Genomic DNA, 15269 nt, shown 5'->3' on the forward strand with positions numbered 1-15269 from the left:
AGAGCGTGGGGGTCACAGGTCGCTCTGTGGGGCAGGGTGCCGGCACATCTCGACCGCAGGCTGTGCCCTCCACGGCGGGGAGGCAGCAGGGCAGAGCCCGCTCCTCCGGGCCACTGGCTTTGGGGGCTGCCTCGGTGGTGGCCCCCAGGGAGCGCGGGCTGGGGCAGCGGGGCCGGCGGGTTCGTGTCTAAAATGGGAACCGGGCTGGGACGGGGGCGAGGAGAAGGCGGTCGTGGTAAGTGAAATAAGTGGTTGTGGCACCATCTGCAGAGGCGTTGGAGGTTACGGGAGGAGACTGGTTCATTGCTGAATGGATCGGTACGTGTTCTTCCAGCGTGTCTACTGATTCGTATTTGTGTCACACTAAACACGTAGCTCTGGGGGATTTTAGGCCCTTAAAACGCTCGTACTGGGCTCAGCAATTGCTCTCAGGTAGCCTAGAGGGGACGAGGACGGGTCCTGCCCGGCCCGCGGGGATGCTGCTCCCCCTCCAGCGCCCACGGCCGGGAGCGGGGCAAGAGTCAGAGCAGGGTGATTTATTACAGGGATGTGATTTAACAGAGCCAGAGCCTTTGGCGTTATGCTCTGGAGAAAGGGCATTTCAGAAAGCATGACACAATTGCTGTGATTAATTAATGCGTGCAAATGAATGGAGTCTTCTGAGAGCAGCGCTCATTGATAGGATTAAAAGCCCAAACGTGATAAACTCCGTGCTTGGGTGAGAGCGGGAGGAAGGGGACCCTTCCCCTGGGGGCTGGGGAGGGGGTGACGCCGGCGGCAGCACTGCCCTTCCCCACGCGGAGCCTGCGGGATGGGGGTCCCGTTCTGGGGTGCTCTGGCTGTGCCCCACAAGTCGTGGCCCTTGGGAGAGGGGGGCTGAGTGTCCCTCTCCCTGGTGAGGTTCCCCGGCTGGTTTAGGGGGCTGGGCTTGGGGTTCAGGCAAGTTGTCTGCGAAGGGCAGCAGGTTGTGGGAGAGGCGAGGGAGCCCGGGGGGCTGAGGCTTTGCTGCCGGTGGCTCGGAAGCTCCCGGAGTTGGGGTGTTCAGCTCCTGGAAGAGGGAACGGGAGCAGCCGAGCGTGTCTGTGCCCAGGCGAGCGCACACCTGAGACTCCCCGGCAGCGCTGGGTGGGAGATGGAGCTGCCTTCCTCCGGGGCCGCTGCAGAAACCCCAAACCTTTTGTTCTCATCGTCTCCTTTGAAGGCAGCTCCTTTGATGGGTGCGACGTGGCTCTCGGCCGGCAGCCAGACGCCGGGCAGGCCCGTGCCGCTGGGGTTCCCATGCAGGGCCAGGGTCCCTGACTCTGTGAACCCCCTCAGAGGGGGCTCGGGACCACCCGGCTCCTCAAAGAGCCTTTTCTCCCCCGGCCTCGTCACACGAGGACTCCTGCACATCCCTAAATCCAGGCTGCCCGTGCCGCGCCAGCCCGCGCCTCGCCGTGGCTGCTTGTCTGGGGCTTCGCTGTGGGTGCAGAGCCCGGGGTGCTTCCTGTTATCCCGCTGGGTGCCCCCTTATCGACGGGATCGTGCCCGTACTGGAACCGAGAGGCTGGAGATTGAACTGGGGCGCCGAGCCCCTGAGCCGCACGCGGCTGCTGCTGGTGGCAAAACTTCTCACCACGCCAGAGCTGAGAGTTCGCCCCGTCCTGCCCCGGCCGTGGTGTCACAGACCTCCCGGTCAAGGTCCCCCCGTCCCTCCCGCCGGCGCCTCTGGCAAGAGCCGGGTGTTTCCAAAGGCCGAGCAGCCAGCGGTGGTTCTGTGCTGCCAGAGCTTCCTTCTTGGGGATAAATCAAACCCGAGGTGCCCTCCTGCCGCCGCCGTTAGGTCTATTTTTGTGTTGGCATCCCTGTCTGGCACGGGTTTGTATGAGCCCGTCAGGATTTTTGTTCTTATCCTGGGACTTGGAAGGGGCGCAGCTCCGACAGAAGCAATGGGAAATTAAAAAAATAATAATACAAGAAAGGGTGGGAGGGAGAAGCGAGGGGCACGGGGTGACGTTCCGGAGCAGTTTAGTTTTCAGCGCCGCGATTCGGCATTTCAGCCGATTCCGGTAATTCTCAGAGCCCCTCTCGCGGGATGCCGGGAGCGGCCGCTCCTCGGGGGCTGCTCCGGAGCCCGGTGCTGCCGCCCCCGCTCCGCAGGTTGGAAAACTCCGCGATGTCCCTTCCTCTGCCGAGGACAAGGACTCGCCAGCGCCCACCCGGGCCGCGGGGCCGCCGCTGAGTGCGACAGCGACTTCGGTTCCCTCCCGGCACCGGCGGCTCCGGGCGGCGGGGGTGGGGGGCAGGCGCTCCCCGACCCCCGGCGGGGCTGGGGCGGTCGGGCCTGCCCGGGGCTCGCCCCCCGCCCCGGTCGGTGGCGGGGGCAGCGCTCGGGGCCGCGGGCAGCTGCCCGCACTGAGGCGCTGGGCAGGGAGCGCTCGGGATGGCGGCGCAGGCCCGGCCCGCGGCGAGAGGCTCCGGGGCCGGCTGCGGCCGGTGACACGGGCCGAGGGCTCCCTCAGCCCCGGAGACGCCTCCCAGCGCCCCGGGCCCCTCTGCCCCCGCCGGGGGCCGGTCCCTCCCCCGCCCGCTGCCCCGGGCCCGGCTCCCCCCGTCGGTCCCGGTTCCCCGGCCCCGCCCACTTCCGCCCCGGAAGTGCGTGTCCCCCCAAGATGGCGGCCGCGCGGAACCCGGAAGTGCGGAGAGGCGGCGGCCGCCGGGCGGGAGCCTGAGCCCCCCCCGGGACGCAGGTAAGGGCCACCCGGCTCCGCTCCCCCCGCTGCGAGCCGCGGCTCCCCCGCCGGCTCCCCCTGCGCCGGCTCCCCCCACTGGGCCGCGTCGTGGGGCCGCCCTGGGGCTGGCGGGGCCGAGGGGTCGGTTCCCCCCAGGCCGCCGCACCCGGTCCGGTCCCCTCAGCGGGCGGCGACCCCCGCGCCCCGCTCCGTGCGGCCGGACCAGGCGTGAGGCGTGGGGCGGGGGGGGTGGGAGGAACGCGGCCTCCCGGTGTGCCGCCGCCCCGGCTGGGCCTCCCCGGGGCCGCTCTCGCCGCGGCGGGGCCCTCGGGCCGCCCCTCGGGGGGGCGGGAAGCGGCTGGGGTGGGGGGCAGCGAGGGCTGGTCCCCCCCTCACCCCCGGCCGGGCGGGTCGCTGGGGTTTCTCCACGCGTGCCGGTCTCTCGGGCGGTCCCACGGGCGGAACCGCGGTTATTGCCGTGGGACGGTTCCTGCTCGCCGAGTGCGACCGTCGGGGTCTGTCCCGGCTGTTTGCGAAGGGCGGGTCTGGGTGTCGGCACCCGCCGGGAACGAGGGAAAACGAAAGATGGTGCGGAGTGAAGTTCCCCGGGTGTTTGGGGCCGGTCCCGCTGCGCTGGGCCCGGTTTCAAAGCAAAGACCAGACTCCTCGAACTCTGCCCGAGGGCTGAGCCTGCGGAGGGAGCTCGGCGCGGGGGGCAGCAGCCGCAGACTCTCCTTTCCCTGCGCTCCTCGTTCAGCGGCTTTTGAGTCGGGTGCTGGAAGGATTCACAGAAATCCAGCGCGGGCCAAGGCCTCGGTTGCCAAGTTTCTGCCTGTTGTGGTGTAGCTCTTAATGGCCCAATTAAGAGCCTCTGAAAAATAGAGCTTATGCTAACAGACTCTTAACTCTAGCGCTGTTAGCGGTCACCGCTGCGCTCGGTTCTTAACATAATTAAATACTAATGCAAGGTTTAAGAAGGAGCTCTGTTCTCAAAAGTAACCGTAAATATCAGCATAAGAACTGCGACTTCAGATTAGCGGGTTCTATTTCCAATTAAAATAAGATGGTCTTTTGATGGGCAAGTTCTGCAGGTTCAGCGCTGGGATCCAAAAGCCTGCGAGGGGTTTTCTGGTTTGTGCGCTATTACTGTTGTAAATTTAGTGGGCAGAAAGGTACCGGCCGTACCTGTGCGGTGCTGTTGTCTTCTGCAGATTATCTGCATGTCATCAGGAGCGCGGAGCTCTGCCTGACCTGGGGGGTTGTGCCTAAACTGAAGAGCAGCCGGTGATGGGAATACCAGTGGAAAATTACGTACTAAGACTTCTGCTTTGAGTTCAGGAACATTGTGCATCCCATAAAGCAATAAAAGATTTGCAGAGCTCATTAGGTAGGATGCCAGCTGGAGGCTTTGGAAGCCTGAATTCTGTTCTCAGCTCTGCTGCTTGCTCTTGCTCTTTTTTTTCATGGGGGTCTATATGCTTGATGTTTACACCCTTGTTTTCCTAAAATAAACCAACACCTGTAGCAGCAAAACTGAATGAAGTCTCATTCAACACTAGCGTGAGGACTCTTTAAGGGAAGAATACTTGAATTTTCTAAAGTACGTTGTTTTCAGTGGTTGCCACAGCAGCAGCCTAAAGCCACGTGAAATCTCGGTACTTAGCAAAGCTGGCATTTCCCTGGAGTGCCTGAAATTGCTGCATCCTGCCTGCTGGCTTGCCGGGGTCAGACGCTGAAGTTAAGGGGACTGTGATGGGCATTAGAGAGTCTTTGTCTAATTAAACAGCAGCATTTTTTGTCTGGGGCTGTTTCATGTGGTAGCTAGGATGGCTGAGTGGAGTTGGAGAAGAGAGGAGTGCTTCCCCCACCTGCTTCCTTCGATGGCGTTTGCCTGTTCTCGGAGTCATACTCGTGCTTTTGCTGGGCTTTCAGGCCAGCTGAAAGAGAAGGTCGTCTTTTCTTTATAGAGGAAAACGGAATGGCCAACCCACAGAGCTGGACAGGAGGTGGCACGGCCAGTGCGTTTTGCAACTTTTTTTTCTTTAATGATTAGATCTCAAGTTTGATTCTTTTGAAAGCGTTCTCAGAGATTTTGCTGTGTGTGGATTTTTCTTTCCTTATGCATGAGCTCACACCTTTTAAAAAACCTCTAGAAGTTCTCAATGTTTTGCTAAATGCAGTTTCCTCCCATACTTTACCTTTTCCAGGGTTTTACATCCTCATCCTCAAACAGGAACAGACTTCTCCTGGAGAACCGTTTCTCCCTCCCTTTAGCTGCCTGGTTGCTTGCTGTTGAGTGTCGATGTTTTGTTTTGTGCTTGCTGAGCTCTCCCCACAGTGCATCCCCCACTAATCCCAGCCAACTTTGGAACAAAAACAGCAGGACCAAGCGTCATGTTTCGTCATGTGCCAGACATGGGACAGGCTGCGTCTGCCAGGCCGGACACTCATTGAAAAGCTGCAGCTACTTTCATCGCGGGGGTTTTTTAACTCTAAAGTATGCATGGGCAGGAATATTTTTTAAGTTTTTTGTCTAAAATACCAAGCATGAGGGTTGTGTTTCCTGAATAGGCCTTTTTAATGGTTACGTTATATATCCCCGAAATGGAGGGTCTATAATAAAAATGCTGACACAGGTTTAAAGCTCTGTGAATAGTGACACTGTAATAAAGAGCCAACTGTGTAGTCACTGAATACTGCGCTGTGATTTTTAATCATGAGAGTCTGGATCTCTCAGGAAAGCCTTCTAGGCTTAATTAGGAGTTTTATATTCTCCCAAAACGTTTTTTTCAGCTTAAAACTCTTCAGTTTTTTTGGTAACGTGGTCAAGGTCTGTGAACACGTAGCTGTGGAAGGGGCGAATCCAGTCGTCTCACAGCGAGCGCGTACGCTGAGCGTGCCTGAAGGTTGGCTGGTTTGAAATGCTGTTTGTGTGTGTGCCGTCAGCAGGGAGGCAGGCTTTGATGTCCTGCAGGGTTTTTTCTGCTGAGAACGGCTGTGTGTGAAACGGATCATCGAGACCTGCTCGGCTCCAGCGCAGGCTGTTCCTTCCAGCGTGTCTCTCGTGATTGAAACTGGGGGTGGAGGATCAGGGACCCGTGTTTTCTTGCCTTCTGACCCTAGTCACCCAAGTCCTTTGTGCTCTTCCCTTTCCCTTTAATTAAGCAGTGTAATACCACCTTTCTGCCTTGCAGGTGTGCTTCTGAGGCCGACCTCATTAGTCTTGTGTTACGGCTCTGTCCAGGTGCGCGGCGCTGCTGCCGGACCTTGGCTGTGCTGAGCGCCGGGGCCAGCAGCCAGCACCCGGCGTGCTCTCGCCATGATTTGTTTTCTTTGGGACCATGTTTGTGACAGAGTGAGAAGGGGGCAGCCCCGACGCTCCCCGTGCCCTGCTCGGGCTCTGTCCTGCTGCCGGGGGCTGCTCAAGCCCCTGCTTTTGAGAACTGTTTTGTGGATTTGCTGTCTGAGCTGCTGGACTGCCTCAAGCCCGGCTTTGCCTCGCAGGACTTGGGTGTTTACACTTTGGAAATTTCAGTGCATGGTTGTGTGAGGGTGCTGCTGTATAGATTTACACAAAAATGTGCTGAGTGTTTCTTGGCAGGAGTGTGTGTAGTGTATGGGGAGGCGGTTTTGTTCTGTCCAGAAATAGTCATATCTGTTCTCCCAGGTGGAAGAGCGGGGACAGATGGAATCTGCCTCTGCCCTACAAGCCACCTTTATTTTGAGTCTGTCTGGGTCTCTCCTGGAGCAATATTTTGTTGCTCAAAGCAGAACATTTGAATCTGGAGACAGCCCATTAGAGTGAGAGCAGCCTGCGAGCGGAGGGGCCGGGCGGCTGCTTTACAGCCGCTTCATTGTGGGGAGGTAACGTGAAACTCGGAACGGGGAAGCGGGGACCTGCCAGCTCTGCTGGTGGAGAAACAGAGCCCAGGGAAGCAGGAGAGGTCATGTGCTGGAGTCACCGTCAGCTGAATGAATGAAAAGTGAGGTCGGCTTGCAGGTAGCATCAGCAATTAACTTTAATTGTGCAGCCTTGGAACAAAAGTATCTGTGGAAGGCTTAAGACAATTTATGTCAGTGGAGAGATTAACGAACCTCTCTGTTGTTGCTAAAGCTGCTGTGCCACTTAATTGCCTAATATTAATCCCTGGAAATTTAGGGAAAGGCACATTGGGGCAGATGCCAGCAACAAGACTCCAAATTAAGCTTTTTCCCTCCCGTTATTTGTTCTTGCATTTCTGTGCAGAGATTGAGGCCACCGTGACTCTCGCAGGCATCAAACAGCACCAAGGAGTGTCCTGGTGACGGGCAGCGCGATTCCACGTGCCGCGCAGGCCTTGGGTGGTGCAAAGGTGCTTTATAGTGGTGTCGATCCCTCTCACGGTGTGGAGAACGACGACCCTGCTGGTGTTTGGGAGGGGTGGAAGGTGACGGGGAGCTGCGCCTCCTTTCCCCCCCGCTGCGCTTGCTCTGGGGGCTGAGCCCGTGCCCGTGCGCTGGGGTGGCAGCCGCCCTCTGCGCAGTCCGTCGCCGTACGGGGAGCGGTGCAGCGCTTCCTCGCTCATGCTCTGGCTGTTTCCATGGCAGACCTTATGGGATAAATATAGCCACGGGGCTCCTCCCCACTAAGGCAGATTTTGCCCTGACTTTGTCAGCAGCAGTTCCTTGTTCTGTTCTTGCCTCTGCTCTTACAGTCCTTGCAACCTGACCTGTTTAGCAGTGTGGTGTTTTCAACTTTTATTTTTTTCCTGGCAGTTATAATAAGTATGTTACGTCCTAATTTAAACCTGTCTGACTTACTTGAGGTCTACCTGAGACGGTTAATATTTTCTTGTAAAGAGGACTTTTCCCTCCAAAAAGCTCCAAAGACCTGTATGGTCTGAGCTTCCAGTGGGAAGGAGCTAGCGCTGCTTGAAGGGTAAAGCTCTCCCTCCTCATCCTAGAAGCACCGCTGTCTTTGGGGGGCAGGTTTGCTCTTTTGCCTGCACCACCATGTGTCTTGCTCAGATCTGGCAAAAAGCTTTGGAATGATCTCAATTCTTCTTCCCTCTGTTCACAGACTCTCTAATTCCAGCAGTTAATCTGTCAAATAGATTGTTTCACACAGCAGTTCCACGGGGAGATGCATAGCCCAGGGAGGCAGCGAGGTTTGCCCCGTTTCCTTCTCGCTGTGGCTCACGAGCCCGGCGGCGCCTACGCGCTCCCGGCTCTACGTCTGCGCAGAACGAGCGCTCCCGAGCGTTACTCTGGGCCGAAAGCGCTCAGATCCACGTGGCTTAAAGTGCCTGGGCTGGGATGCCCTGAAGTGGTTCGGTTTTCATCACAGATAATAAGTATCTTTCAGATTGATGTTCTCCTGTGTGTTTGTAACTGGACTCAGTCGTATTCCTCATTGGCCTAAGGCTGGATTTTTCTCCCCTCTTTTCTGTAATTCATTCTAATATTACTTTGAAGTTGTCTGCATCAGGATGACTTTTTTCATGTTTTCTAATATTCGAGGTTGGAGACGTATTCTTCCTTTCTGTGTTTTCATAGAGATGAACACATGCAATCAGGATCAGTCTCTCTTACAAGGTAGTTCCCAGTAAGGAACAAACTTTGGATTCTTTGGCTTTCAAATATAAATTCACCACTCTTAAGAACAGTAGAGAGCCAGAGTGAGTCATCCCCAGCATTTTCTGTTTCTGTAGTAACTTCTGCCTTCTTTGTAAATTAACTTGAAATTCCTTTTCCAACAGTGTTTCAGATGCGTAAACAAGCAGTGCTGTATTTAATTTTGCTCTGCAAAGAACTGGATTTGCCTAATGAAAAGTTGCGAATAGTGGAGGGAATGGAGAAATGGTATTTCCATTCATAATTTGGCTTCTCCACAGGGAAAAGATCCAATACTTCTGTTCATGTTGAACTCTCGCACTCAGATACTATCTTTTGTCTGCTCGTCCCTATTCTAAATGCGACGGAGCCTCGCGGTAGCTCTGTGAGGGGCCCGTGACGGTACCAGAAGGGCAGATCCCAGCTTCCCTCCCTTGGTTTTCCTGTTTCTCCGAGTGAGTCACTGCTGGTGGCAGTGATGGCAGCTCTGGGTTGAACCCTTCCCTTCTCATCCCTCAAGGCAAAACGTTTGGTCTAAACTGTCCAAAAATATGGCAAGGAGAAACATTAAAGAAGAGCCTGAAGCTCGCTTGACGCTCCAGATGTGAAAATGGCTTTTAAGAGTGCTGGAGTATTAAGTTCCTGTTTCTTTGGGCGGTTTTACACTGACTGTGCTCGGAAGAATTCCGCCCAGCTGCGGGTCCCGTGGGTGCCCGTGGCCGTGGCTCACCAGCGGCAGCGCGGGGTGGGGGCCCGAGGCTTGGGGCTCCCTTTCTGCCCCATGGGTGTGGGTGCGCCCGTGGAAGGGGAATTAATCTGCAAGCAGGAGAAGAACTGGATCAAATTTCCGAGGTCTTTTTGTCATTATGGAGTGCACGGTAATTCACCATCAGCAGGTTTAGCTCTGACTGTTCCGTGCATACCTGTGGTTTCCTAGCTGTCTTCCTTTAATGGAGACAATTTAAAATACACTAACAAAGGCCGAGACACAAGAGGAGGAAGTGCCTGCATTTACTGAGGGTGCAGTGGGTTGTTTTCACCTCTCTCGATTGCAGATACCTGTGAACTGAGCCCTCACCCACAGCTCTATCGATCCTGATTATTGCAGAGCACTTGATTATGTTTTTCAGGTTGGAGGTTGCGTGCTGCAGCGCTGCTCTGATAAATTTATAAAAAGCTCAAGCTGTTAAAAGTTGAAATCTGTGCTCTGATGAACTCCAGGCTGAAGCTGCCCCTTACTGCCTGGGCCGAATAGCAAACCTTTGGGCAAACTGTTATTAATATTGAAACTGTGCCTATAGCTTAATCAGAACTTGAGATATCATCAAATTGCTCATGGGGCTTTATCACGCTCTGCAGGGAACCGGTTTCGTTATTAAACAGGCTGCTCAGCCGCGGAGGAGCAAGTGCAGTGGTTTTTTCAGGGTCGTGTAGTCATTGCTCGAGCGCCATCCCTCTGAATCGGGGGGATGGCTTTGCTGTTTCTTAGCGATGCTCGCAGAGGGAAATTACTGACGTGCTTGAGGTTAGGAACCTTCTCCTCGCGTCGTCGGGGTTCCCTTGTGTTCTGTCCCAGGTGCTGCTCAGCAGAGCTGCTGTGCTCCTCGCCCAGCCTTTAACGCGGCGGCTGGCGACGGGACGGGAGCCTCGCCCGGGGGGAGTCTGGAAAACTTCTCGCCTTGGTTGGAAGTGAGCTGCTTTACAGATTGTGCTTGGAGATAATTCGTTGTAATTATATAGGTTTTGTGGCAGAGAAATGAAAAAATCCATTCCAGTGATTTTTTTTTTTTTAAGTGGATTTATCCTTGCACTGTTTGGGGTTTTGTGATTTTGTTTTTTTGGGTTTTTTTTGTGGGTTTGGTCGTATTGTTCCCTGAGTTATCATGGCACTGGAGTGCTTCCGCTAATTCTGTATGGCAAATAGCATCTGTAAAATCAGTCTAATTAATTTGCAGTTATATTTTAGAAGCATAATCCACTTGGGATGCTTTCTGAAATTCCTTGTGCGTGTTTGGTGCCTCCTGGTACTACCGACCGTTTCCTGCGCTCGCGGGGATGTGACCTTGCCACACTCTGGTGTTCCTTTCGCTGTGATGTCCTGGTGTGACTTCTGTCGCTGTTTTCCATGATTCTGTGTTCTTTATGTTCTAGTGCTATGAAGAACTTGAGTCAATTCTCGATTCTTGAATTTGGTAGCAGCTCTCTACTTGTTTAGGGTTTTTTTTCCTAAGTAGAAATTTTAAAAGTGAATAATCAGCAAACATCCCAAGCTTGGTTGTCAAAGGCTAAACAGGGCAGGGGAGAGTTTTTCAAAAGCTTTTTTATCTGTGATTCATGAAAGAGTTTTAACTCAGTGGTTTGAATCTTAGATGGTACCAGAGGTTACTCTCAAACTTGAGAAAGAAGCAGTATTAGGCTGTGTAACTAGAACCCTTCTTAACTGATCAGAAATTGGTATCAGTAATAAAACTTTTGTTCACTGCTGGACTTGGAGTTTCTGATACTCCCAAGTCACATTAGTTGCTGGTAGCACCCTGGTATATTAAAACTAAAAAAAAAAAAAGTGCTGGTGGGCCACTTGCGTGCTTCTGTAATAGAAATGTTCTTAAACCAGAGAGCTCTGCCGTGCCTTAATGGTGGGAACTGTTACTTTGTTGGAGTGTATTTGGTAAGAGAGTTGGAAAAATGCTTAAGAAGAAGTTTGCTGCGACAGTTCACTTGCCAGCCGTGGGCCTCTGTGTTTATCAGTTTTTATTGTTCGACGGCAGGATGGGATGTGGAAATGAGAGCGCTTTGGCTTGCGAGGAACTTGCTGATTTTCATGGTTTTCCGTGACAAGGCTGCCTGGAGGATGGTACGACAAGCGCACGCCGAAGGCTCTTTCCACTTCTGTTCTCGTGACGGGTGTTGTCCTGCCGCACTTGGGCTCGCGTAGATCTCCAAAACGGGCTTTACTCAGTTTTTGCTTTAGTTTTTTCTTGGAATTTGAGTGTGTAAGCCAGACAGCAGCCCTCTCTTATCAGAGCACGAGCTTATAGTGAGAGCTATTGCAAACTCCGTGTTAATCATCCCAGGAACCTGATGTAACCGCCGTCTTCCTGCACGGAGAACAGAAGGTTATTTTGCAGTACCGAGGCTTTGGCGGGGAGGGGGAGGTCGGGCTGGTGACGTCCGTCCAGCGCGTGCTCTGCTGCCGTTCTGCTCGGAACGGTCGGTGCCTTCAGCGTCCTCGGGGTCGATAGAAGGGTCAGGATGCAGAGTGAATTCTTGATGCTTCCCGCCTCTCGCTGTTACTGGTGCCTGGATGGATTTCGGGACATCCCCCCGTACGCCGCGGCGATAGAGTATTCCGGCTGTCTTATTCCATGTTTGTTCTCGGGCGGTTTTAGCGGTTCGCTCCGTACGAGTGATGCTGACGGGGAGCGATCGCGGGTGTCAGAACTCGCAAGGAGCTCTCGGGTGACACTTCACGGCAGCCTGGGGACGGTTATTCGCTGCTGTGGGGTGTTTGTGCATTAAGGTAATGGTTCTTCAGCAGGGCGCTGGTTTGGTTTAACTAGAAAACGTTGAGGGGACTCATCCTCTTGCTGTGGCCTAGAGGACAAGCCTGGGAGTCCACAACCTCTGGGTTTCGTCACTAATGGTGTTACTGCCTTGCTTGGCGTCGCCAAACAAAAGGTCTCTAGTGCTTGGGTTGCCCATCCGTAAGGCTGGGCTGCTGTTCACTTTGATCTCTTCAGAGGAATTATGTCATGCAAATTCAATGCGTTATCTTTTACCATCTGACCATTGCTTAAGCGTAGAGGTTTACAGTTCCTTAAACAGTTTTCCTTCGTTTTGCTAACAGGGTACGATCTATCGTGCAAGAGTTTTCCTAAGGAACTAATGCTGTTTTAGAGACAGGCACTGCTCTGCAGAGAATCCGGCCAGTGAAATCTGCTGTTGTCAAGGCGTGAGATAACGTAGAGCAGGCAGGGAGAAATTCTGATATTGATTTTACCCTTCCTAAGTTACTTTGGATGTGTAAGTAAAGCTGTGTATTTGCTACAGCTGTTACAGGAATAACTGCTTCTGATTGCCTATTGAAAGCTGTTACAAATAGGAAAAAAAAAAAGGTGGAAAAAACCTGAAGTCTGTGGTGAAGAGAACAGACACAGTATTTTAAAGGCACCAGAGGGTATCAGTATCTCTAAAGCAGGCTGTGACATTGACCCTTAGGTCAGCAAACCTCACCACCTCTGTTTGGGAACAGCTGAGCAGTATTTAAAGGTAATCTTTTTTTAAAAAAAAAAAGGGACCCTCCCCTCCCCAAAAACCCCAAAGCTATGCCATTTGTAGCTCTGTATAGCATTTGACAAAAGCCTCGTGAAGTTTTGCCTGTTACTTCATCTTCCTTACAGCCTTCTGCCACCAATGTCTCTCCTGAGTTGGAAGGCTGGAGGATCCTGGAGCAGGTTGATAGAAGTGGAAAAGAAACCTCGTTGTAGGTCTCTGCTCCCCGCTGCTTCCTTTGGGCATTGGGATGTTGTAGCACAGGCTTAATTTATCATCTAGGTCCTCTTGTCAAATCTGCTCAGACGAGAAGAAAAGCTGTGAATTTTGTGATTGGAAGAAGGAACGAGGCAGGGCTATTCTTTCAGCAAACCCTTCAATTTAATCTGATTTGTGCGCTGGAGATAAGTGGAGTCATGATAAACGTCTGTCTTGTCTATTATTACTTTCTTCCTTAGATATAACTTAAAATTTCATAGGATCTCTTTGTGGATCACCAGTGGCGTCAGAGAACAATTCAAAGCAAAGAAGCAAGCAGCCCTAAAGCCCAGAGAGCAAAGCATCCCCTGGCACGAGCGTGCAGCCATGGCGGTGAAGCACAGGTTGTTCCATTTCGCACTGGTGAAGCTTTTTACTGCATCTCTTCTCCGTGGGCTCGAGGTCAAAGTCTGCATTTATGCATCCCTGTTCGCGAGTTCTGTTGCAGTAAATCATGTGGCCTGGGAGGAAGAAGTCCTTGAACGCTTTAACGTCTTCATGGTCTTTTGTGTGCAGAGCCACTTGATAGCGGGACGGGAGCGCTGGGCGGCCTGAGGAAGTTGGTCTGCGGTGCTTTGTCTTCAGGAGATGTAACATAAAGAAGGTTTTGCTTAAATAATACCACCTCAGCACCAAGACTTAATTTCTGCGTGAGTGGGGCCAGGGCACCCCCTAGTAAGGCGGCTGCCTCCGCAGCTCTGCTGCTGAGCTGACTTTTGTCAGGGAAGGCTGTTGATTAAGCAGCTTCTAATGAGGCTTCAGGACTACAAGTCAACAGGCTGCGTTCTGGGAACCCTGGTGCTAATGTTTGGCTAATAAATCAAGAGGCCTGAGGCCAGTATAACAATATTAATTAGGATGCTGGGGTGCTAGCTAAGTGTTTTTAGCTATTTTTTGCTCCTGGGCTTATGGACTATAAAGCCTGAGTGTGGATTTTATGGTGTAGTAAAAAGAAACACTTCTGCTTGTAAAAGAATGAGGCTGCAGTAAATCTCTGGTGAAATAAAGCCAGTGAAAAGGATCTAGGTGATCCCAGGGCTTTGTGGAGAGTATTTATTCTGTTAGTGATTAATTAAAATGGTCTGAGATTTTTGTCACTTAATGGTCTGTTCAGGTAGCTGGTGTTATTGCTGCTGGGGTATAAACTTTGTTCTCTGGGGCTGATGTTTCGCTGTGCTTTCCTAGGGAAAACCTTGCACCTTGGTCACTTAGTCCTTTTTTTTTAATTATTTTTATTTTTTTATTTGAATAATTTGTCAGGCTGTGGGAAGAGGCAGAGATGGGATCAGCAGACTGCAGTCTGTTTAAACCCGCTGCTGGCCAGTCTGCTCCTGGGGAAGTTGCCTTCTGCTCTGCAGCCCCACCCTGGCGAGCTGCAGCTTTCATCCCGCACGGGCTTGCGAGCTTACGTAAACCCTGTGCATCCCAGGGTGACTACATCTTCAGCTAAAATGAAAGGGGAATACTTTTTTAAACCGCAAAGTGCTTAGCCTCTGGCAAATGATTTAATTCAGTCTGGAAGCCTGTGTCTTGTGAAGGCATCTGTGCGCCCGCGGTTCGTTAGAGGAGCAGAGGCAGCGGCGTGGCCGGTCTCTGCTCCTCACCCAGAAAGTCCCCTGGGTGCGAGGGCTTTGCCTGGGAACCCTTCACCGAGGGGTCGGTGCCAGCCTCTCCTCAGCGGGGATGGCCTCGGTCCCCCGCGGGTTCTGCAGAGCAATCCTGGCATGGCTGCTGCCACCAGAGAGAGAAAGAAAGAGTCGCTTTAATTTCGCTTTCCATTACCAACGCAGAAATAATTCTGTCTGCTGAAAGGTCACTTATTTTTAAAGGGACTCTGACTCAGAAATGACTTTTCAAAAATACTACTTGTAGCAAATAGTATCTTCTAAATGATCAAAACTGGCATATTTTAAATTGCAGCTTTGGTTTGTGCTACTCGTTTTCTCTGCTTGGCTGGCTCGCTCGAGAATATATTGGCCAGTTGGTTTCCTCGGCTGTCGTGCTGCGGGCTTCTGGTGGCAGACGGGGTTGCGGGAGGCAGGAGAGACGCAGAGAAGGATGCGATGGAAGTAAAGACATCACAGATGCTTTTCCCTTGCTCCCCTGGTTGTATAGGTTGCTTTTACCATCTTTTTTCTTTTTAATCCATTAAATCCAATTGGAAATTGGTGTCCTCTGGGGTTATGGAGGATTTAGCAGGGGAAAAAAAAAAAATCAGAAGTGGCTTTGGGGGTTTTGACTGAGGAGCTGCACTGAAGGCAGTGTCTTATCGTGAGGTTAATCCCCACCCGAACAAGACTCCTGCTTTAACAAAAATCTCATCTTCTAGCAACAGGGAAAATGCCAGACAGCTGATAAGTTCTAATATTTGTTAGATTAATACTATTAATGCTAGAAGTATACTATCTGGTTTGACCTTTGTGCACAGCAGTGGCA

The 15269-nt window shown here is 52.7% G+C and overlaps 1 protein-coding gene across 1 annotated transcript in view; it reads left to right on the forward strand.

Annotated features, from left to right (window-relative positions):
- Window positions 1-2636: 2636 nt before the first annotated feature.
- SBNO2 (strawberry notch homolog 2) overlaps window positions 2637-15269 on the forward strand; it is a 65348-nt gene continuing 52715 nt past the window's right edge. The window contains exon 1 of the mRNA XM_074851593.1: window positions 2637-2729. The gene's annotated coding sequence lies outside the window, so the exon portion shown is untranslated. The remainder of the gene's footprint in view (window positions 2730-15269) is intronic.

This window comes from Strix uralensis, chromosome 27 (assembly GCF_047716275.1).
Source record: "Strix uralensis isolate ZFMK-TIS-50842 chromosome 27, bStrUra1, whole genome shotgun sequence".
NCBI classification, from domain to species: domain Eukaryota; kingdom Metazoa; phylum Chordata; class Aves; order Strigiformes; family Strigidae; genus Strix; species Strix uralensis.